The sequence below is a fragment of the Dermochelys coriacea genome, chromosome 10 (genome assembly GCF_009764565.3).
Source record: "Dermochelys coriacea isolate rDerCor1 chromosome 10, rDerCor1.pri.v4, whole genome shotgun sequence".
In the NCBI taxonomy this organism is placed as follows: Eukaryota; Metazoa; Chordata; order Testudines; family Dermochelyidae; genus Dermochelys; species Dermochelys coriacea.
This window is the reverse complement of record NC_050077.1, coordinates 40,271,675-40,294,386: the sequence shown is the minus strand read 5'-3', so window position 1 is coordinate 40,294,386 and position 22,712 is coordinate 40,271,675. Positions and strand designations below refer to the sequence as shown.

The window sequence follows — 22,712 nt, the reverse complement described above, 5'->3', positions numbered from 1 at the left end:
TTGTGGCACCTTAGAGACTAACAAATTTATTTGAGCATAAGCTTTCATGAGCTACTGCTCACTTCATCGGATGCATTCAGTGGAAAATACAGTGGGGAGATTTATATACATAGAGAACATGAAACAATGGGTGTTACCATACACACTGTAACGAGAGTGATCAGGTAAGGTGAGCTATTACCAGCAGGAGAGCGGGGGGGAAAAAGCTTTTGTAGTGATAATCAAGGTGGGCCATTTCCAGCAGTTGACAAGAATGTCTGAGGAACTGGGGTGGGGGGGAGGGAGAATAAACATGGGGAAATAGTTTTATTTTGTGTAATGACCCATCCACTCCCAGTCTTTATTCAAGCCTAAGTTAATTGTATCCAGTTTGCAAATTAATTCCAATTCAGCAATCTCTCATTGGAGTCTGTTTTTGAAGTTTTTTTGTTGAAGGATAGCCACCCTCAGGTCTATAATCGAGTGACCGGAGAGATTGAAGTGTTCTCCGACTGGTTTTTGAATGTTATAATTCTTGACATCTGATTTGTGTCCATTTATTTTTTACGTAGAGACTGTCCAGTATGGCCAATGTACATGGCAGAGGTGCATTGCTGGCACATGATGGCATATATCACATTGGTAGATGTGCAGATGAATGAGCCTCTGATAGTGTGGCTGATGCGATTAGGTCCTATGATAGATATGTGGACAGAGTTGACAACGGGTTTTGTTGCAAGGATGTTCCTGGGTTAGTGTTTTTGTTGTGAGGTGTATGGTTGCTGGTGAGTATTTGCTTCAGGTTGGGGGGCTGTCTGTAAGCAAGGACTGGCCTGTCTTCCAAGATCTGTGAGAGTGATGGGTCATCCTTCAGGATAGGTTGTAGATCCTTGATGATGTGTTGGAGAGGTTTTAGTTGGGGGCTGAAGGTGATGGCTTGTGGCGTTCTGTTATTTTCTTTGCTGGGCCTGTCCTGTAGTCGGTAACTTCTGGGTACTCTTCTGGCTCTGTCAATCTGTTTCTTCACTTCAGCAGGTGGGTATTGTAGTTGTAAGAATGCTTGATAGAGATGTTGTAGGTGTTTGTCTCTGTCTGAGGGGTTGGAACAAATGCGGTTGTATTGTAGAGCTTGGCTGTAGACAATGGTTCGTGTGGTGTGGTGTGGATGGCATTGTGTTCTGCACGGCTGAGGTTATGGGGCAAGTGATGCTACTTTTCCACGATTTCAGCCCGTGCACGTTGGCGGAAGCACTCTATGTATAAGTCCAGTCTGTTGTTTCAACCTTCAGGAGGAGTCCACTCAGAAACCTTCTTTTTGTAGTCTTGGTAGGAAGCTCTCTGTGGGATAGTATGTTGTTTAGAGGTGTGTTGGAAATATTCCTTGAGTCGGAGACATCGAAAATAGGATTCTCGGCCACCACAGGATTCTAGGTCATGTTCGTGGGGATGGAGGGGCAGAAGGAGAGGCCCCGAGATAGGACAGATTTTTCTGCTGAGCTAAGAGTATAGTTGGATAGATTAATAATATTGCTGGGTGGGTTACGGGAACCACTGTTGTGGCCCCTTGTGGCATGTACTAGTTTAGATAGTTTAGTGTCCTTTTTCTTTTGTAGAGAAGCAAAGTATGTGTTGTAAATGGCTTGTCTAGTTTTTGTAAAGTCCAGCCACAAGGAAGTTTGTGTGGAAGGTCTTTTTTTTATGAGAGTATCCAGTTTTGAGAGCTCATTCTTAATCTTTCCCTGTTTGCTGTAAAGGATGTTGATCAGGTCGTTCCGCAGTTTCTTTGAGAGCGTGTGGCACAAGCTGCCAGCATAGTCTGTGTGCTCTGTAGATTGTAATAGATTTTTTACCTTCAGCCCTTTTGGTATGATGTTCATCTGTTTGCATTTGGAAAGGAAGATGATGTCTGTCTGTATCTGTATGAGTTTTTTCATGAAGTTGATAGATTTCCACTCCATACGGCTAAAGTCAGTGCCTTGCATTTTGACAGATTTCAGAGTAACAGCCGTGCTAGTCTGTATCCATAAAAAGAAAAGGAGTACTTGTGGCACCTTAGAGACTAACATATTTATTTGAGCATAAGCTTTTGTGAGCTACAGCTCACTAAATTGGATGCATTCGTGGAAAATACCAGTGGGGAGTTTTATATACATAGAGAACATGAAGCAATGGGTCTTACCGTACACACTGTAACAAGAGTGATCAGGTAAGGTGAACTATTACCAGCAGGAGAGCCGGGGGGGGGACTTTTTGTAGTGATAATCATGGTGGGCCATTTCCAGCAGTTGACAAGAACGTCTGAGGAACAGTGTGTGTATGTGTGGGGCGGGGGGATAAACATGGGGAAATAGTTTACTTTGTGTAATGACCCATCTACTCCCAGTCTTTATTCAAGCCTAAGTTAATTGTATCCAGTTTGCAAATTGTGAGATTCACAGTAAAATAATCAGAGTTGGCAACACTGCTTTTCTCCAGAATCATTAGTCCCTTGTGTTAGGATCTGATGAAAAGAGGTGCAGAGAGGAAGACAACTGCAGTGCACAGCAGCCAGTGTTATTGGTTCTATAAATCGAGGAATAAAATGGGCATTTTTTACAGCGGAAAGAGGTAAACAACAGCGCCCCCAAGGATCTGTACTGGGACTGTGGTATTCAAGATACTCATAAATGATCTGGAAACAGAGATAAACAGTGAGGTGACAAAGATTGCAGACAATACAAAATTAGTTAAGACAATTAAGTCCAAAGCAGACTGTGAAGAGCTACAAAGAGATCCCACTAAACTGGGTGACTGGGCAACAAAATGGCAGATGAAATTCAGTGTTGATAAATGTAAAGTAATGCACATTGGAAAACATAATCCCAACTATACATATAAAATAGTGGGGTCTAATTTAGCTGTTACCACTCAAGAAAGATCTTGGCGACATCATGGATAGTTCTTTGAAAACAGCCAGTCAATGTGCAGCAGCAATCAAAAAAGCTATTTTGAAAGTGGAGCCTGCCTGGTCTTCCTGCCCTCCTGTTCTGCTGCAATGGAACCCAGCCACACAGCCATTGAGCCTGCTGGATTAAGAATTGGGGAATGTCTGAGTGCATCAGAGGGTACTAGGGGCTGTCACCAGTCAAGGACAGCAACAGGAATCAGTATTTGAGAGCTGCAGCTGAAGTAGGAACTGCTAAAACCACCATGTTTTCCCTGGGAAAGGGGTTTTGATTCCCTCTCTTTATGTCACTGAGTGAAATAAAGCAAAGGCCCAGGGTTATTTTCCTCCTCCCCCCGTGTTGCCAGGCATCTGGTTTTTGACTGGAATGCCCAGTTGAAAAGGGACCCTGGTGGCTCCAGTCAGCACTGCTGACTGGGCCACTAAAAGTCCGATCGACAGCACAGGCTCCCTGACTGCCCTGGCTCCGCGCAGCTCCCAGATGCAGCCAATATGTCCGGCTCCTAGACACAGGAGTGGCCACGGGGACTCTGCACACTGTCCCTGCTCCAAGTGCCTGCTCCGCAGCTCCCATTGGCTGGGAACCATGGCCAATGGGTGCTGTGGGGATGGCACTTGCGGACAGAAGCAGCTTACAGAACTGTCAGGCCCCTCTGCCTGCCCCCCTCCCAGAATTCCCAGTAAGGTCTAGGAGCTGGACATACCAGCAGCTTCTGGGAGCTGCCTAAGGTAAGCACTGCCCGGCCAGAGCCCACACGCCCTCCTACATCCCAACCCCCCCAGCCCAGAGCTCTCTCCTGCAACCCAAATCTTTAATCCCTGGCCCCACCCTAGAGCCCTCAGGCCACCCCACCAAGCCAGCCCTATGAAAGTGAGTGAGGGTTGGGGAGAATGAGCAGGGGGTGAGGCCTCAGAGAAGGGGCGGGGCAGGGGCATTCCGTTTTGTGCTATTAGGAAGTTGGCAACCCTATCCCTCCCCCTTCTAGAGTCCAGCTGGGGAAGAGTTAGAGGGTCAGCATAGAATCAAATCACCAGCCCAAATTTTCCACATGTGGAAGAGTTAAAAGGAAGTGGATGCTGTCTATTGTTTGTAAAGAATGGCCACGTCAGGGGACCCACCATGAAAGATTTAGAGCAGTTCTACATGGATCAAAGGAGAATGAATGTGCCTGTTTTCCAGAGCCATACAAAGGAAAAACTGTCCAACTGCTGAAGACCCCCGCAAGGGAGGGCATAATCCCTGGTTTGGGTCTTGGCAATAGGCTGAGAAGCACTGCTTACTTAGCCTAAGTCCCTCAGGGCTGCAGCTGTTCATGTTTAGCTCATGCTCCATTCTGACACCTTTATGCAGACCCTGCTGGAAGGGAGGCTGGAGCCACCAGCTGGACTGCCTCACCTTAGGTGGCACCCAGAGGGTCTCTGATCCTCATGTTCAGTGGTGGATTGGTAAGAAGAGTGTGTACAACGTGAACTCTAGCTCCCAATAAGCAGTGGTAGAAACTCATTTTATCCTCAAAAAGAAAAGGAGTACCCGTGGCACCTTAGAGACTAACAAATTTATTAGAGCATAAGCTTTCGTGAGCTACAGCTCACTTCATCGGATGCATGAAAGCTTATGCTCTAATAAATTTGTTAGTCTCTAAGGTGCCATGGGTACTCCTTTTCTTTTTGCGAATACAGACTAACACGGCTGCTACTCTGAAACCTGTCATTTTATCCTCAGTTACACTACTGCTTACATTGCACTCTGAATGCTACTGGCCAGTAGGTGGGGTGGAAATTGGGCCATTGGAGCAGTTTGGCATTTCCTAGACAAGTGGCTGTTGGATCATGGGCACTTTGAAGACAGTGTCCAAAGCCCAGCTAAGATGGGGAGGCTAATGAGCTCAAAATGAGGCAGGAACCACCTCTCTTGTCCCCAGTCCCCACCCTACTGGGAAAGAATCAAAGATCCACCTTTCCTATCAGTGAGTTCAGATTCTTCATCCAAAGCCCAGGAAAAAGGGCTATTGAATGGCATTGGTATTTTCTCCCCTCCCCCATCCCTTTTACTCTACAAATCCAGATAGACTATTCATATTGATTTCACTCTTTATTGTGCAGTTACACAACCCAGACAGCTCAGGCAGTGGAGTGTCTGTGCTTTTTGCATATGATCCTGGTTACCAGGGCAGCAAGGGACAGAACTACAGGTAGAGCCACAGCAAATAACCCCAGGATCATCATGGGCTCTTCTGGACCTGGGGAGGAGAAAGTGGATTAGAACTTGAAGCAGGAGCTGGTCACTCCGTTCCCAGCCAGCAGTCTCCTTACCCTCCGACAACATCTTCACTGCCTCCATTTAAAACCTTAAGCCTTCAGCTGCATTAAGGATGAACAAGGGTCCAACAGCAACATCAGCCTCTGCTTCCTCCGAGTCATCTATGTTGGAAGGAGAAGAAAGAAATGCCCCCAATTAAGTAGTGATTGAAACTTACCAGTTCTGGAACTGGGATGATGTCACAAGGAACAGAATGGACTTAACTCAGCTGGAATAGGTGTGTCCACCCCATAAACTAAAGAATGCAATGCAGGCATTGTACAGAAAATTTACCATGCTTGGGGGGAACATCTCTCTGGAAGCGCCTCCCTGGCCATCTGTCCAGAGGGTTTACTCTCCCACACTGTCCTCCAAGCAACCCACAGTTCCCATTCTCACAGCAGCTGCAGATGTCTCTGGTGCCTTCCACTGGAGATCAGCTGGAACAGAGGGACTGTATGTACTATAGAGAGCAAATTGAGCAGCTCTGGTTCAACTCTTAGATTTTCCTAGAATCTATTTCTGCGTGCCATGCTATAGGAAGTTAAAGGAAGTTACTGTCTGAGCACATTAGATAACAATGAAGCAAGCTGCCCATTCTGGTCCAGCAGTCACCACTCTCCCGAGATACTGAAGATGTGGAAAAGCCAAATCTTTTCTAGTGTGTCTGGAAGAGTCACAAGTTCAGATTTTGGCCAGCCAACGGCTCTACACCAGCTACTCATATGCTGCCTGCTTTGTTGAAGGAACAAGCCTTGTTCAAGTAATCTGGGGCTTGCTCAGCTGCAGTGACTTTCAGATGGCAGGTGATATAGATCTGGAGGGGAAGTGGGAATAGAGGAATCAACCCATGGACAGAGTCAATCTTAAATGTGGATTAGGGGAGGAGGAAGGCATCTCATAAGAACATAAGAATGGCCATACTGAGACAGACCAATGATCCATCTAGCCCAGTATCTTGCCTTCCAATAGTGGCCAGTGCCACATGCTTAAGAGGAAACAGAACAGGGCAATCCTTGAGTGATCCATCCCATCATCCAGTCCCAGCTTCTGGCAGGCAGAGATTTAGGGATACCTGGAGCATGGGGTTGATCTTTGCTAATAGCCATTGATGGATCCATCCTCCATGAGCTGGTCTAATTTTTTTGAACCCAGGTGTACTTTTGGCCTTCACAACATCCCCTGACAATGGAGTTTCACAGGCTGCCTCTGTATTGTGACAAAACACTTTACATTTATGTTAAGCCTGTTGCCTATTAACTACATTGGGTGACCCCTGATTCTTGTGTTGTGAATAGGGAAGTGTTCTCCTCTTAACATTTTCTCCACACCAATCATCATTTTACCAACTTCTATCATATCCCCATCCTTTCTCATCTTTTCTAAAAAAGAAAAGCAGTACTTGTGGCACCTTAGAGACTAACAAATTTATTAGAGCATAAGCTTTCGTGAGCTACAGCTCACTTCATCGGATGCATTTGGTGGAAAAAACAGAGGAGAGATTGATATACACACACAGAGAACATGAAACAATGGGTTTATCATACACACTCTAAGGAGAGTGATCACTTAAGATAAGCCATCACCAGCAGCAGGGGGGGAAAAGGAGGAAAACCTTTCATGGTGACAAGCAAGGTAGGCTATTTCCAGCAGTTAACAAGAATATCTGAGGAACAGTGGGGGGTGGGGTGAGCAAAATTTGCTCCAACCCCTCAGACAGAGACAAACACCTACAAGATCTCAATCATGCATTCCTACAACTACAATACCCACCTGCTGAAGTGAAGAAACAGATTGACAGAGCCAGAAGAGTACCCAGAAGTCACCTACTACAGGACAGGCCCAACAAAGAAAATAACAGAACGCCACTAGCCATCACCTTCAGCCCCCAACTAAAACCTCTCCAATGCATCATCAAGGATCTACAACCTATCCTGAAGGACGACCCATCACTCTCACAGATCTTGGGAGACAGGCCAGTCCTTGCTTACAGACAGCCCCCCAATCTGAAGCAAATACTCACTAGCAACCACACACCACACAACAGAACCTCTAACCCGGGAACCTATCCTTGCAACAAAGCCCGTTGCCAACTCTGTCCACATATCTATTCAGGGGATACCATCATAGGGCCTACTCACATCAGCCACACTATCAGAGGCTCGTTCACCTGCGCATCTACCAATGTGATATATGCCATCATGTGCCAGCAATGCCCCTCTGCCATGTACATTGGCCAAACTGGACAGTCTCTACGTAAAAGAATGAATGGACACAAATCAGACGTCAAGAATTATAACATTCAAAAACCAGTTGGAGAACACTTCAATCTCTGTGGTCACTCGATTACAGACCTAAGAGTGGCTATCCTTCAACAAAAAAGCTTCAAAAACAGACTCCACGCAGAGACTGCTGAATTGGAATTTATTTGCAAACTGGATAAAATTAATTTAGGCTTGAATAGGACTGGGAATGGATGAGTCATTACACAAAGTAAAACTATTTCCCCATGTTATTCTCCCCCCCACTCCACCCCCCACTGTTCCTCAGATATTCTTGTTAACTGCTGGAATTAGCCTACCTTGCTTGTCACCATGAAAGGTTTTCCTCCTTTCCCCCCCCTGCTGCTGGTGATGGCTTATCTTAAGTGATCACTCTCCTTACAGTGAAAAGAAAAGGAGTACTTGTGGCACCTTAGAGACTAACAAATTTATTAGAGCATAAGCTTTCGTGAGCTACAGCTCACTTCATCGGATGCTCCTTACAGTGTGTATGATAAACCCATTGTTTCATGTTCTCTGTGTGTGTATATCAATCTCTCCTCTGTTTTTTCCACCAAATGCATCCGATGAAGTGAGCTGTAGCTCACGAAAGCTTATGCTCTAATAAATTTGTTAGTCTCTAAGGTGCCACAAGTACTGCTTTTCTTTTTGCGAATACAGACTAACACGGCTGCTACTCTGAAACCTGTCATCTTTTCTAAGGTGACCAATCTCAGTCTTTTTAATCTCTCCTCAGATGGAAGCTGTTCCATACCTCTTATCATTGTTGTCATTCTGTGTACCTTTTCCCAACTCTTTTGATATGGGGCAACCAGAACTGCATGCAGTATTCAAGGTGGCAGCATACCATGGATTTATATAATGGCATTATGATATTTTCTATTCCTTTCTTAATGGTGCCTAACATTGTTAGCTCCTTTGACTGCTGCTGCACATTGAGCAAATGTTTTCAGCGAATTATCCACAATGACCCCAAGATCTCTTTCTAGAGTAGCAAGAACTAATTTAGACTCCATATGTCACGGTTCCTTCCCCACTCTGAACTCTAGGGGAAGTTGTGGGGACAGATGTGGGGACCTGCATGAAAAACCCCCTAAGCTTATTTTTACCATCTTAGATTAAAACTTCCCCAAGGTACAAACTATTTTACCTTTTGTCCTTGGACCTTGTGCTGCCACCACCAAAGTGTTACACAAAGAACAGGGAAAGAGCCCAATTGGAAACGACTTTCCCTCCAAAATACCCCCCCATGCCCTACACCCCCTTTTCTGAGGAAGGCTTGATAAAAATCCTCACCAATTTGTATAGATGAACACAGACCCAAACCCTTGGATCTTAAGAACAATGAAAAAGCAATCAGGTTCTTAAAAGAAGAATTTTAATTAAAGAAAAGGTAAAAGAATCACCTCTGTAACCAGGATGGTGAATACCTTACAGGGTAATTAGATTCAAAACATAGAGATTCCCTCTAGGCAAAACCTTAAGTTACAAAAAGACACAAAAACAGGAATATTCATCCCATTCAGCACAACTTATTTACCAGCCATTTAAACAAAAGGTTTCAGAGTAGCAGCCGTGTTAGTCTGTATTCGCAAAAAGAAAAGGAGTACTTGTGGCACCTTAGAGACTAACAAATTTATTAGAGCATAAGCTTTCGTGAGCTACAGCTCACTTCATCGGATGAATGCATTTCTAGCTAGATTGCTTTTTACAGAAGTTCTGAAGAGCATTCCTGATCTGTTCCCAGCAAAAGCATCACACAGACAGACAGACCCTTTGTTTCCTCCCACCTCCAGATTTTAAAGTATCTTGTCTCCTCATTAGTCATTTTGGTCAGGTGCCAGCAAGGTTATCTTAGCTTCTTAACCCTTTACAGGTAAAAGGACTTTGCCTCTGGCCAGGAGGGATTTTATAGCACTGTATGCAGAAAGGTGGTTACCCTTCCCTTTATATTTATGACACCATATTTATGCATAGTTGATTGGAAAACAATGTACATTACTTTGCATTTGTCAACACTGACTTTAATCTCTCATTTTATTGCCCAGTCACCCAGTTTAGTGAGATCCCTTTGTAACTCTTCACAGCCTGCTTTGGCTTTAGCTATCTGCAGACTTTGCTACCTCATTGGAAAAATGGCTAAACAAATCATAAAAGGGCCTTCCCTCTTATTCCACGAGTCCTTATCAAATTTCTAGCATCTCCTGCAAACCTGAACACATCCACCATGAACTGCAGTGTGTCTTGCCCAGTGTCAGATTAACTTTTTGTGGGCCTGACGCCAAACATATTTGTAGGCCCCCCGGGGAATGAAGGGGCCGGGGCAAGAGCATAGCGAGCAGGGTAGATTTGATTTAAATCACTAGTCAGGAAGACTCAATTTAATCATAGTTTTCTTCATAAAATTGCATTCTTGTTGGTTGTTATAACCTTCACAACTCAGAGATGTACGTAGGTTTCATTTTTAGAAAGTACACACTATACATTTTTAAACAGTGATTTATTTTGAAAACTTTTCAGATGAGTTTTACAGCTATATCAGAAAATGAATGATTGTTTGGTTATTTCATTTACCAAAGGTAACTGAAGGAGATATTTATCTATCTCCAGTTCAACAGGTTAATCATGAATATTTGGAGGATTTTCTTGCCACACTGTATTAGGAGGAGAACATCACTAGACAGACATTTAAATTGTTTTATTTAACTAAAACAAAAACATTAAGTATTCTGGATTTTTTTCTTCAACAGCAAACATAATATTTTAACAAAAAAGCATATGTCCCTCGCGTCTCACATTTATCTCCAGACTTCTTCTCTTTGTCCAGATCTATGCTGCCCTCAACAATCTTCTATGCATTGAACTTTTTGAAACTTTTCACTTTTAGAGAGAGGTAAGGGATTGACTCTGTGTCCACAAATTTGCAGAGGGACAATAGAGTTGAGGTCTGTTATTTCTCACCTCTAGATATTATTTATTTATTTAGTTAAAACATTTTTGCAGTTAACAAGCATGTTACCTCTGGAGACACAAATCCACAGTTTGAGAACTGCAAAACTAAGCATCTCTGATGGTATCTTCTAGACTGAGCACTGAGTCCCACTGGGTAGATAGAAAGATTAACCGAAATAACCTATACAGAAGCCTGTGGAGCCCCATAAGATTGCGTCCCTAATCCATGAACTATTAGAACTTATTTACAAAACTTTTCTTAAACATTGCATGAATATGTTGTCTCATACTACAGAATTAGAATTTATAATCCCTATTCCATGATGATATATCTTTGAGCTATAATGTATCTTAATTAAAACTACTTTTAGATAGGTTTTTTTCCTCAAAAAGCATGTTATCAAAAAATCCAATTTAAATAAAAAATCCAATTTTTTTAATTAAAAAAAATTATTGATTTTTATTCACCCTGACAGCGAGGCATGGTGGTGGGGGAAGGATTGGTCCCCAGCTGGAGCAAGGCAGGTGCCAGGGGCAAGATAAGCACAGTGGGACATGGGGAGAGGATTAGTCCCTGCTGACTGGAGCAAGGTAGGGGCCAGGGGCAAAAGCATAGCGGGGCGGGAGCTAGGGTTGGTCCCTGGAGCAAGGGAGGGGCTGGGAGTAAACTGCAAGCACAGCAGGGCTGGGAAGGGGGTAAACAGGATCCCTCCCCCCCCCCTCCAGCCCCTGCCCACATAGAACGGGTACCTACCTTCTCCCTGGTTCTAGCCCATTCTCTTCATCTCTCTCTGCACTGAGCTGCCCCTCCTCCAGTGTGATGAAATGGGAATGTTCTTAAATGTTTTCTCTGAATACTGTGTGGGTGCCTCAGTTTCTCCTGTGCATTTCTTAAGTATCTAGGTGGTGGGATAAGGGTGTGTGATTGTTGCAGAGCGCTAGGCAGGTGTGATGCTGTCTGCCCAGAGAATGGCTGACACCCTGTCTCCTGGCAACTGATGGCCTGGGCCCCTCCCCTGCAAGGTGCCAACTGAAGGTGTTGGAGAACAAAGAGATCAGATGGCCTTCTGGTCCGGGAAAGAGACAAAGGCCAGAGGAGGGGCTGTAGGGGGTTGCAGTTTGGAGCTGGCTGGGGAAACAGAGGGAGGCTGAGGGGTCCTGTTTTCTGTACCTACAAGCTCAGTTTTGGACTATATTCCTGTCATCTAATAAACTTTCTGTTTTACTGGCTGTCTGAGAGTCATGGTGAATCGCAGAAAGTGTGGGGGGTGCAGGACCTGACTCCCCCACACTCTGTGACATCCAGCAGCAGCAGGACAGGTTCTTTTCCAGCCCTCTGGGGTGGGTGTTGGGAGTGGGAGGAGCGGAGTTTAATGTTGTTACTTCTATAACCGGACTTTTAGTTTCCAGTCAGCACTGCTAACCGGACACTCGGGTTCCGTTTTCTACTGGAGTTTCCAGTCTCAAGCTGGATACCTGGCAACAGGGGTGCCAGAAAAACCTGAAGGGGGGGGGGAAGCAATCATTTTTACAAATGAGAGGGCTAAGCCTTAAGCAGGGCGAGGGGCGAGGGGAGCAAGTGGTGGGTGGACTAGGGAGTGGAGAAGAGCTATGGGCAGGGCCATGTCTGCTGTACTGCCCAGGTAGGTTGGAGACTGTGAGGATCAGTCGACACAGTATCTCCAGCCCAGGTGACATGACAGCCAGTGGTGGATTTAGAGTTAGTGGGGCCCCCCCGGCCCTGTGCTCAGCTTAATTTTTGGGGCCCCTCCTTGGGACCCAGCTAAGAAAAAGAACATTCTCTCTTATCTCCCCCCGCCCCCATTTTTCATGCTTTTTTTCTTCGTCCTCCTCCTATAAGTAATAGCAAGTAAATGAAAATAAAGTGCGGTACCTTTTGTAGTCTAACTTATTTTTCCACAGATCACTTGAAAATCATCGAGGGTCTCGGCGGACCACTTAGTGATCTTTCCCAATATTGTTTGTGCCGTTAGCTAACTGTTGCAAAGCGCTTGGGGTGAGAGTGCTTTATTTAAAAAATGTAAAAAACGTTGGGGTGCAGGGTCTGGCCAGGACTTGGGTGCGGGAGGGGGCTCAGGGCTGGGGGTGCAGGGTCTGGGAGGGAGTTAGGGTGCAGGAACGGGCTGGGGGTTGGGGTGCAGGGTCTGGCCAGAACTTAGGGTGAGGGAGGGGGCTCAGTGCTGGGGGTGCAGGGTCTGGGAGGGAGTCAGGGTGCAGGAGCAGGCTGGGGGTTGGGGTGCAGGGTCTGGTCAGGACTTAGGGTGAGGGAGGGGCTCAGGGCTGGGACAGGGGGTTGGGGTGTGGAGCGCTTACCTGAGGCAGTTCCTGTTTGGTGCGAGGGGTGCAGGTGGGAATGTGTGGGAGGGTACAGGAGCTCCTGTTTGCTGCTCAGGTTGGGTTGGGGGGTGCAGGAGTCAGGGCATGAGGTGTGGCGGGGCTGAGTATGTGTGGGGGGTTGAAGAGTCAGGGCTGGTGACATGTGTGTGTGTGTGAGGGGGATGCAGGAGTCAGAGCAGTGGGCCGGGGGTGTGGGCTGGCATCATGGAGGTGCTCCCAGCCCCCTGCCCTGAGCAGCTCACGGCAGCGGGCTGGAGGGGCTATGTCCCCATTCCACTCCCTTCTCCAAGGCCCCTCCCTCACCTCTTCTCCTCCTCCTCCCCCGAGCAACAAGCGCAGTGCAGCCCCACTCCTCCCCCTCCCTCGTACTGGCAAACAGCAGTTCAGCAGTGGGGGAAGAGCTGGGAGGGGGAGGGAGGGGGCAGGAATGCGGAATGCTCGGGGGAAGAGGCGGGGAAGGGGGAGCTTGGCTTCTGGTGGAGCCTGCCTTGCAGCAGGAGCCGGCAGGATCAAGCTTCTGCCCCTTCAGGATAGAGCGGTGGGCGGGAGGCAGAGAAGAGTAGGCCAGGCCGGGGCCCCTTTGGAGCCTGGGCCCGGCGCCATGGTTCCATGGTAAACCCTGTACTGGTCCTGCCTGAGCCTCGAGGATACGAAGGCTGAGATGGTGTCATCTGATCTCCCGTTGACCAGGCAGCCAGACACAAGAGTCAAGGGTCAGTGGGATTCCCTACGAAGCATAGGTCTTCACAGAGACAACTCATATTGGCCAATAGTGCAGGGACAAAGTGAGGGCAGCAGCTTCAGCAGATGTTACCAAGCATGCTCAGAACAAGCCAAGTAGCAATAGTGGGGGGGCACATGACCCCACATGCTTCCCCACACACACACACACATGTTGCCTCTGGGTCTGTAACAGGTATAGTAATAAATATCCTCTAGAAGGGACACCACAGCTCTTACCCACTGAAGTCAATGACAGCATTTTGGGGAGAGGAGTCCCTGTCTGGGCTCAGGGTGGCCACACAGCTGTCCACAAAGAGCTTCAAAGCCACATGGTTCCCAGTGCTGACATCAGCTTGGATATGCACGACCTCCCCAAGCTAGAATCCATGGAAGGATCTCTCAGCACTCCAGTCATCTGCAATGCAAGTTCTTCAAGAGCACTGCAAGAGGAGAGTTGATAGATCCCTTTTGCTCCCATGCATCTCGCTATTTCATAGCAATGAGGACTAGCTATTGGGTGGGTGGGAAGCAGTTGCTGCCAGCATGGTGTAGAGGAGCTGGAAACAGCAGGGCTGCTGGACATGGAGAGGCAGCTAGTAGACAAGCAGGAATTACTCCTGCCCCAAAGCCATAAGGGAGAACTTGTTGAGAGCCACAGCAGCCTCCCAAACTATCCTGCAGTCCGTTCAAATTACCCGAGAGTGGCCCACAATGTGCAAGCCCCTAGGTGGGGAAAAGGCAGAGGGCAAAGAGATTTGTTACAGGGGAAAGTCTCATAACCCCTTTGCAGTCATTGGGGCATCCAAACCACTGCATAGGCTGGCTCTAAGAGGCTGCTACCATTCATCAGGTGGAGGGAGAAACCCATCCTATCTTCTGCAGACAGGGTAGACCTGAAGGGAACCCATGTCAGCTTGATGGCTTTGCTGCTCACATTGTCCTTCATGGGAAAGGAGGAAACCTCAGGTGCTGAACCTGCTCCCAGGACAGGGACTGGACATGAGCGAAAGGGACAGAGCATCTCAGGCACTCACCTGGGATAGTGACACTCAATAGGGAGCACGGCTGGACTGGTTCTCAGGATCCCTGGGTTGCTGGCAGGGTTGGGGTTGTAGGACAGGCTTGTGCTGTAGACCCGGGAGTCTGGGGTCATCTGGAAAGAGGCAGACGCTGGTGTTAATAACAGAATGCCACTAGCCATCACCTTCAGCCATTTCCAGCAGTTGACAAGAACGTATGAGGAACAGTATGGGGGAAAAATATAGGACGGGCCCAACAAAGAAAATAATAGAACGCCACTAGCCGTCCCATTCAGCCCCCAACTAAAACCTCTCCAGCGCATCATCAAGGATCTACAACCTATCCTGAAGGACGACCCATCACTCTCACAGATCTTGGGAGACAGGCCAGTCCTTGCTTACAGACAGCCCCCCAATCTGAAGCAAATACTCACCAGCAACCACACACCACACAACAGAACCTCTAACCCGGGAACCTATCCTTGCAACAAAGCCCCTTGCCAACTGTGTCCACATATCTATTCAGGGGACACCATCATAGGGCCTAATCACACCAGCCACACTATCAGAGGCTCCTTCACCTGCACATCTACCAATGTGATATATGCCATCATGTGTTAGCAATGCCCCTCTGCCATGTACATTGGCCAAACTGGACAGTCTCTACGTAAAAGAATAAATGGACACAAATCAGACGTCAAGAATAATAACATTCAAAAACCAGTCGAAGAACAGTTTAATCTTTCTGGTCACTCGATTACAGACCTAAAAGTAGCAAGGATGTTCACCTATGTCCAGTCTTGTGAGGTGTGCCAAAGAGTGGGAAAACCCCAAGACCAGGTCAAAGCCCCTCTACAGTCACTCCCCATCATTGAGGTTCCATTTCAGCGAGTAGCTGTGGATATTCTGGGTCCTTTTCTGAAAAAGACACCCAAAGGAAAGCAGTACATCCTGACTTTCATGGATTTCGCCACCCGATGGCCAGAAGCAGTAGCTCTAAGCAACACTAGGACTAAAAGTGTGTGCCAGGCACTAACAGACATTTTTGCCAGGGTAGGTTGGCCCTCTGACATCCTCACAGATGCAGGAACTAATTTCCTGGCAGGAACTATGGAAAGCCTTTGGGAAGCTCATGGGGTAAATCACTTGGTTGCCACTCCTTACCACCATCAAACAAATGGCATGGTGGAGAAGTTTAATGGAACTTTGGGGGGCTACGATACGTAAATGAGCACTCCAATGATTGGGACCTAGTGTTGCAGCAGTTGCTGTTTGCCTACAGAGCTGTACCACATCCCAGTTTAGGGTTTTCACCATTTGAATTTGTATATGGCCGCAAGGTTAAGGGGCCATTACAGTTGGTGAAGCAGCAATAGAATGGGTTTATACCTTCTCCAGGAACTAACATTCTGGATTTTGTAACGAACCTACAAAACACTCTCCAAACCTCTTTAGCCCTTGCTAAAGAAAACCTAAAGGATGCTCAAAAAGAGCAAAAAGCCTGGTATGATAAACATGCCAGAGAGCGTTCCTTCAAAGTAGGGGACCAGGTCATGGTCTTAAAGATGCTCCAGGCCCATAAAATGGAAATGTCATGGGAAGGGCCATTCACAGTCCAAGAGCATCTGGGAGCTATTCATTATCTCATAGCATTCCCCACCTCAAACTGAAAGCCTAAATTGTACCATATTAATTCTCTAAAGCCCTTTTATTCCAGAGAATTAAAGGTTTATCAGTTTACAGCCCAGGGAGGAGATGACGCTGAGTGGTCTGAAGGTGTCTACTATGAAGGGAAAAGTGATGGTGGCGTGGAAGAGGTGGCTGGACTCCATGAATATGGCAGCACCTTGCAGGTAAGGCTGTTTCATACAAACTATAAGATCACAGTGGGTCAGATGAGGGGCCCTGTCCTATCTGACCCCAATACTGCTTCTCCCCCCCCCCCCCGCAATGTGTTTGATTAGCATTTCCATTAGCTTTTATGTTGCCTCCATTAACCAGCTGGAGTTTGAGGGAGAATAGCTGTTTGTAATCTTACCTTACTGCGGCTAATTGTTGGGCAACAGTAGACGTGGAAGGCTTTGAACAATGACAAGTTTCCCAGTGTTTTCTTAAGTGAGAGCCATGAGGGATATAGGAGCCACCGGAGTAACTGGTGTACCAAAGTGGTGGTTTAGCAGGGAGTAGCTATCAAAATATTAGCCTAAACCTTGGAATACTACCAGCAGAAGTGCAGGCTGTGTGAGGAGGGGGTGGAGGGGAAAAATGAGAATATATGCCATGAGCTGCCTCTCTCTTATTATAACAAATTCATTTAGATTATGTCTCCATTTTCCATGCAACTGGTTAGTCTAGCTGTGCAGAGTAGGGTGAGGTTGATGGACAGATGGAGACAGAGGAAGACCAGAACGCAAGAAACACACATTATCCCTTTGATGAGATGAGAGCAGAGTTGGTTGGAACATTAATGAACAGTATTTTCCTCAAAATGTGCTGTTTCGAAGCCTAAACATTTCACAGAAGTGTATTGATTGCAACAATTTTCAGGTAGATTGAGGTTGAGAGAGAGAATTCAGTAGGAATTCTACTTCTTAACAGAGACACCCCAAATAAAATGGTATCTTTTCAGTCTGCATGTGAACAATTCAATTTCACTGGAGTGTTTGTAAGTGGTTCTCTCATTTCTCTTATTTCAATGAGAAATAAAAATCGTGTCTAAACCATCGTCTGTCTAGGATGGTTCCTTCACCACCCACATGCAGACCATTATTCATTCTAGTTCCCCCTCTGAAGTTTCTTATGGGGCACAGGCCAACACATCTCACTTTCTTCCTGTTGTATGCTGGTGATGCAGTATATTCCCCAACAAACTGACAGAAAATCCAGAGGCTAAACTTCTAGAGGTGAGAGGAGACAAACACACCCTGTCTGTGCCCAAGCAGTGGTACTGTTCTCAAGAGGGATAAGATTTCATCAGAACACTGAATAACACAGCACTGGAGCCCCTGGCAGTCCAGAATCTATCTGCCTAAAGGATGGCCTTTAGTGCCCTCACCACATATCCACATCCTTACCGAAAGAGGACAGCTACTCTAGCTTACTGGAGGTAGCCCTATAATACACCAAAACAAGTGATAGACTCATAAAAAAAAGTGAGCATGTGTTAGTGAACAGTTCCCTATAGGAAACAATCCAGCAATAGCAGAGGACTGGACTAGATGATCTAATAGAAAAGACCTCTCTCTAATTTAGACACAGTAAGTCTGATTTACTTAAAGGGAATAATTAGCATAACCATTTACAGCTGCCACCTCTCACTAGTTATAGGATTAATGGTTTTACTTTTTACATTCTGGGAAGACTGGGATGATCTAGACACCATTCCATTACAACCCAGAGAATTACTGATTTCTCCTGATTCTTGCAGCTTTTTTGTATTCTACTAAATTGCATGATACATCATGAGATAGCAACATTCCTAAGACTGAATACCTGAGCATTTTGCCATTTATTATGCTCTAAGCCTAGTTATTTCCTTAAGAATCATGTTATCAAAGGTCGACTACAAAGCCTTCTTATGAGGCTAAAATCCAAACAAACCTTGAATCCAACACAACTATCAAGCAATTAGATGGATTGTGGTATTCAACATTCTGAAAGGCACACTATAAACTGATCAGTTTACCTGTCTTCCTAACTTAACGAGAGCAAGGGGAAACTCAAAGTAATAGTAAGTTAAAAGGAAATTAAAGAAAAACATTCTAAAAGTGTAGAAACAGCCCATAAAATTGACTCCCCCTCAAGAAGCCATCAACACAAATAAAGTAGACTTTTTTTAAGGGCTGGAAAGTTTTATTACTGTGATAGCATTCATAGCAAGGCAAGCTAAGATTATAATGAAATATGCTTCAGCATGCATTTTATTGCCTGAAGGCCAGGAAAGAACATTCTCTGCTTCATATACAGAGCACGCTGTTGGAGAGATTTAATCTGATTTTAATTTGTTTGTTTGTTTTCTGTACACCCTTGTCTTGCTTTGAAGATTAGGACTGGTCCAAAAAGATTGCAAAGTTTGCCACAAAACATTGTTGCTGGTTTTTGGACCAGTTTATAGAATGGCCAAACTCTGTCAAGTTCCAGATTTTTGAAAGTATTGTGCAGTTTTAACTCAGTTATGTTGAAAAGCCAGAAGTTGGCCAGTGCTAGAAGGAGAATATAAACAAGAAGTGGCCAACAGGTCCCATGAGCCCGTCTTTTGAGGTTAAAAAATATATAAGATCAAAATATTGCTTTCAATTACATATGTGCAACTCCACTTTCTATACTAGGGCCCCTATCTGCAAACTCTTACACACTTCGCTCTAGCACCATGAGTAGTTACGCTGAAATCAATGTAAAGTTAAGCATGTGTGTAAATGCTTGTAGGATAATCCCTTTGAATTCAGTGCAACACAAAGTGAATTAGAGGCCTGTTGCAGTGAAGTGAACACATATTTTTTGGTACATTATCACCATGAAACTAGACACTTTTTAAAAAGTATTGAAAGTCACTTTTTTTAAAAAAGTGTTTGTATAATGAAAATTAAAAACTTTTCCTTATTTAAATTGTGACTATTTTTAGCTGTTTGATCTTAACCTTTCATTGAATGTATCATATAATTAATAAAAGGGTTTTGTTTGTTTTTTGTTCCCCCCACCCCGCTGGTAATAGCTCACCTTACCTGCTCAGTCTCGTTACAGTGTGTACGGTAACACCCATTGTTTCATGTTCTCTGTGTATATAAAATCTCCGTACTATATTTTCCACTGCATGCATCCAAGGAAGTGAGCTGTAACTCACGAAAGCTTATGCTCAAATAAATTTGTTAGTCTCTAAGGTGCCACAAGCACTCCTTTTCTTTTTGTGGATACAGACTAACACAGCTGCTACTCTGAAACCTGTCATATAAATAATGTGACGTGTTAAATGATGATATTTTAGAATTGCTCTCCAAAAAGTGAGAGGAACATTCATAAGAATAAAATGGCCTTTTCTTCTTCTTCTTCTTCTTCTTCTTCTTCTTCTTCTTCTTCTTCTTCTTCTAAACAGTCTCATTGAAACTAATTAAAGCCACAAAAATTCCTGGTTTAAGAACTGTTCACCTTAGGAATTCTACTGTTGCCAAACAATTAGCTGCAGTAAGGTAAGATTACAAACAGCTCTTCTCCCTCAAACTCCAGCTGGTTAATGGAGGAAACATAAAAGCTAATGCAAATGCTAATCAAACACATTGCGGGGGGGGGGAGAGCAGTATTGGGGTCAGATAGGACAGGGCCCCTCATCTGACCCACTGTGATCTTATAGTTTGTATGAAACAGCCTTACCTGCAAGGTGCTGCCATATTCATGGATCCCAGCTGCAAAAGTCACCATGTTCTCTGCAGCATTAAGGGACATGTACCAGCAGGCAGCCAGGCCAAGACTCAGGTTAGCAGCTTTGATCAGTTGCTCCGTCCCAAATAGACCCCTGTGCACAGTGATCACCATCTGAGCCTTCTCACACTGCGCTGTGACAGGCTGCAACAGGGACACAGCCCTGAGCTAGGAAGCATCAACCCGAGCCCCGGGGTAGGGCTGGGCAAGAAGGACACATGGGCTTCTCTGCGAGGGGGCTCAGGCCTGTGGTTGGGTCTCCAGATGGCTGAGTCACTATTAGAGAACTCCCAGGGATTGTAACAGGCCACCCCACCGACTGCCAAGCACAGGAGAGCAAAGCCTAGGCTGTGCCCCATCCTGCTGGCTTACAGCAAACCCAGCCTGGAGGGAAACTGCTGCTTTGGGGCCCTTTAGCCCCTGACTAAAACCAGTTCCCCACTGCCCAGGTAATTAACACCATCCCCTAGACTGCAGGCAGCCAGCACTCAGTCACAGCCACTGCCCTGTGCCTGGGACAGGGAAATAATTAATGAAAATTTGTGCCTCTTGGCAGTCAGTGCCCTCCAGCCTTTGGAAAGTTCCTGGAGGGATCTAGACAATTAGTGGTGAAAGTCTCCAGTTTGGACAATATATATGATGCGTGAATAGAGTTAATAGTCCCTTCCCTGACTACCTAATCCAGGCCAACATTTAGGGCATGGCTACATTGTGGAATAATATGTGTTCTTAACAAAGAAGGCCATGTTTTTGGATGAATAATTTGTGTGCCAGTACATGCAAATTCCATTGATTCACACCTATGTGTGAATTTAACATCAATTTCCTGACTAGTTTTGGCCAAAATATTGGGGGTGGGGGGCTTCTGTGCTATTCCCAAATGTCCAGAGAAGGAGTAGCTGCTTTGTCCTTTATACCCTCTATTCCACTGGTTAGAGGACTCACCTGGTATGTGTATGGTTAATTCTAGATATGGAAAGGGGATTTGAACTTGGGTCTCCTACACTGAATGAAAGCGCCCCAATCACTGGGCTCTTCCCCTATTAATCTTTGCTGTTAAAGCTGTTCCACTGTTCATAAATACTTGACTAGTCATTGGGCCAGCGGGTAAATGGAAGACTGGTTCTCCAGCTTGGTGATTAGGGCAGTCCTTTGAAATGAGACGAGCTCTGTTCACATCCTTCAGTAACCAGAAACCAGAATAAAGGGTCCCCATTATTTGCGAGGAGGATCAGCCCCGGGGGTGGGTCTCCAGGTGGCTGAGTCACTCCTAGAGAAATCCTAGGGCCCAGTTACACCCACTGCCCAGATCCAGGAGCAGGGAAATAAAGAATGGGAATTTGTGCCACCTGTGGTCAGTTCCCACTTTTACAAGGGTAAGTTGCTGGCATTCAGGAGCGGGTCTAGGCAATTCAATGACAAAAAACTATGTTACAGCAGAGTTATGTTGTTTGGTGGTCGGTCATCCCAGGCAGAGTGTGGAGTCAAGCAAAACTCAAATTTCTGAAAACCAGGAAATGCACAACTTTCCGCAATGTCCCAATATGCCTTTACTCCGCCAACCCCACAGTTGCTGAAATGTACAAGCTCTTCACCTCCTTTTACAACCCATTCACTCTCAACCACAGACAACTTTCAGCAAGCACCATGAGGTATTACATCTTTATTGCACAGATGTACAAGCGTTTGGACTAGTAACATCAACAGCGGGGTGTTCACCAAAGGCAGTGGTGTTGGCACATTTCCTCAAACTACCCAGGCAAGCATAAAGTGGCTGAAAAGAAACCATCTCATGGTATTTTTTCTTTGTTGGTATGTAAAGCTAAGATTTTATCATGGTTATTTTTAGTAAAATAAATGTGAACAGGTCATGGGCAACAAACAAAAATTCATGGGAGCCCGTGACCTGTCTGTGATTTTACTAAAAATAACCAGGGGCAGGGTTAGGTGGAGTGGATACTGAAAGGCCGAGCCCCCAGCTCTAGCAGCTGCAACCACAGTGGGGAATGCGCAGTCCTGGCTCCAGAGCTGGCTGCAGCTGCGGGACAGGGGCATGCAGACCCAGCTCCAGCCACAGCCACAGGCACACAGCCTCAGCCCCAGCTGGCGGGGGCAGGAGGTGTGCATGGCCCTGGGAAGCCACAAGGGGGGGCACATGGCCCCAGCCGCAGCCCCCAGCAGAAGTCACAGGCTTTGAACATGTCCTTATACCACTCTCAATTTGGATCCCCAATGATTTAAAAGGTGACATGCACAGGGGCGACTCTACCAATTTTGCCGCCCCAAGCAGTCGCCGTTGAATTGCCGCCGCGGGACACGGACTGCTGCCCCATTCTAAATGCCGCCCCAAGCACCTGCTTGGAAAGCTGGTGCCTGGAGCCAATCCTGGACATGCACTACCTTGGATAAAACTGGACCAACTGAGGCCATTTTGAACTCACATCACATCAATTGTTTGATCTCTAGCTCTGCACAACAACAAAACCCCTAAAAACCTTTTGGATTTTTTCTTGGGGGAGGGGAGGAGGGAGGGCTAATAGCTACACAATCCATATCTCAAATGACCCCAAATTTGGGTCACCAACCCTACCATGGATCCCCCCCTAGTCACAGCAACTTTCAAAGTAATCTGACCAAGTGTGTCGATTTTATAAGGTCAACCTTAGAACAGAAGTCGTGACGCAACCCTAACTATTGTGGGGCTGCCGAGCCACTGTTATTAGATTCAAGTCTCTAATGTGGAT

General features: G+C 45.9%; 1 protein-coding gene and 1 pseudogene across 1 annotated transcript in view; both read right to left on the bottom strand.

Annotated features, from left to right (window-relative positions):
- LOC119862487 (zona pellucida sperm-binding protein 3-like) overlaps nucleotides 1-8,547 on the bottom strand; it is a 21,424-nt gene extending 12,877 nt beyond the window's left edge. The window contains exon 1 of the mRNA XM_043493744.1: nucleotides 8,542-8,547. The gene's annotated coding sequence lies outside the window, so the exon portion shown is untranslated. The remainder of the gene's footprint in view (nucleotides 1-8,541) is intronic.
- LOC119862211 lies at nucleotides 5,009-22,712 on the bottom strand (annotated as a pseudogene).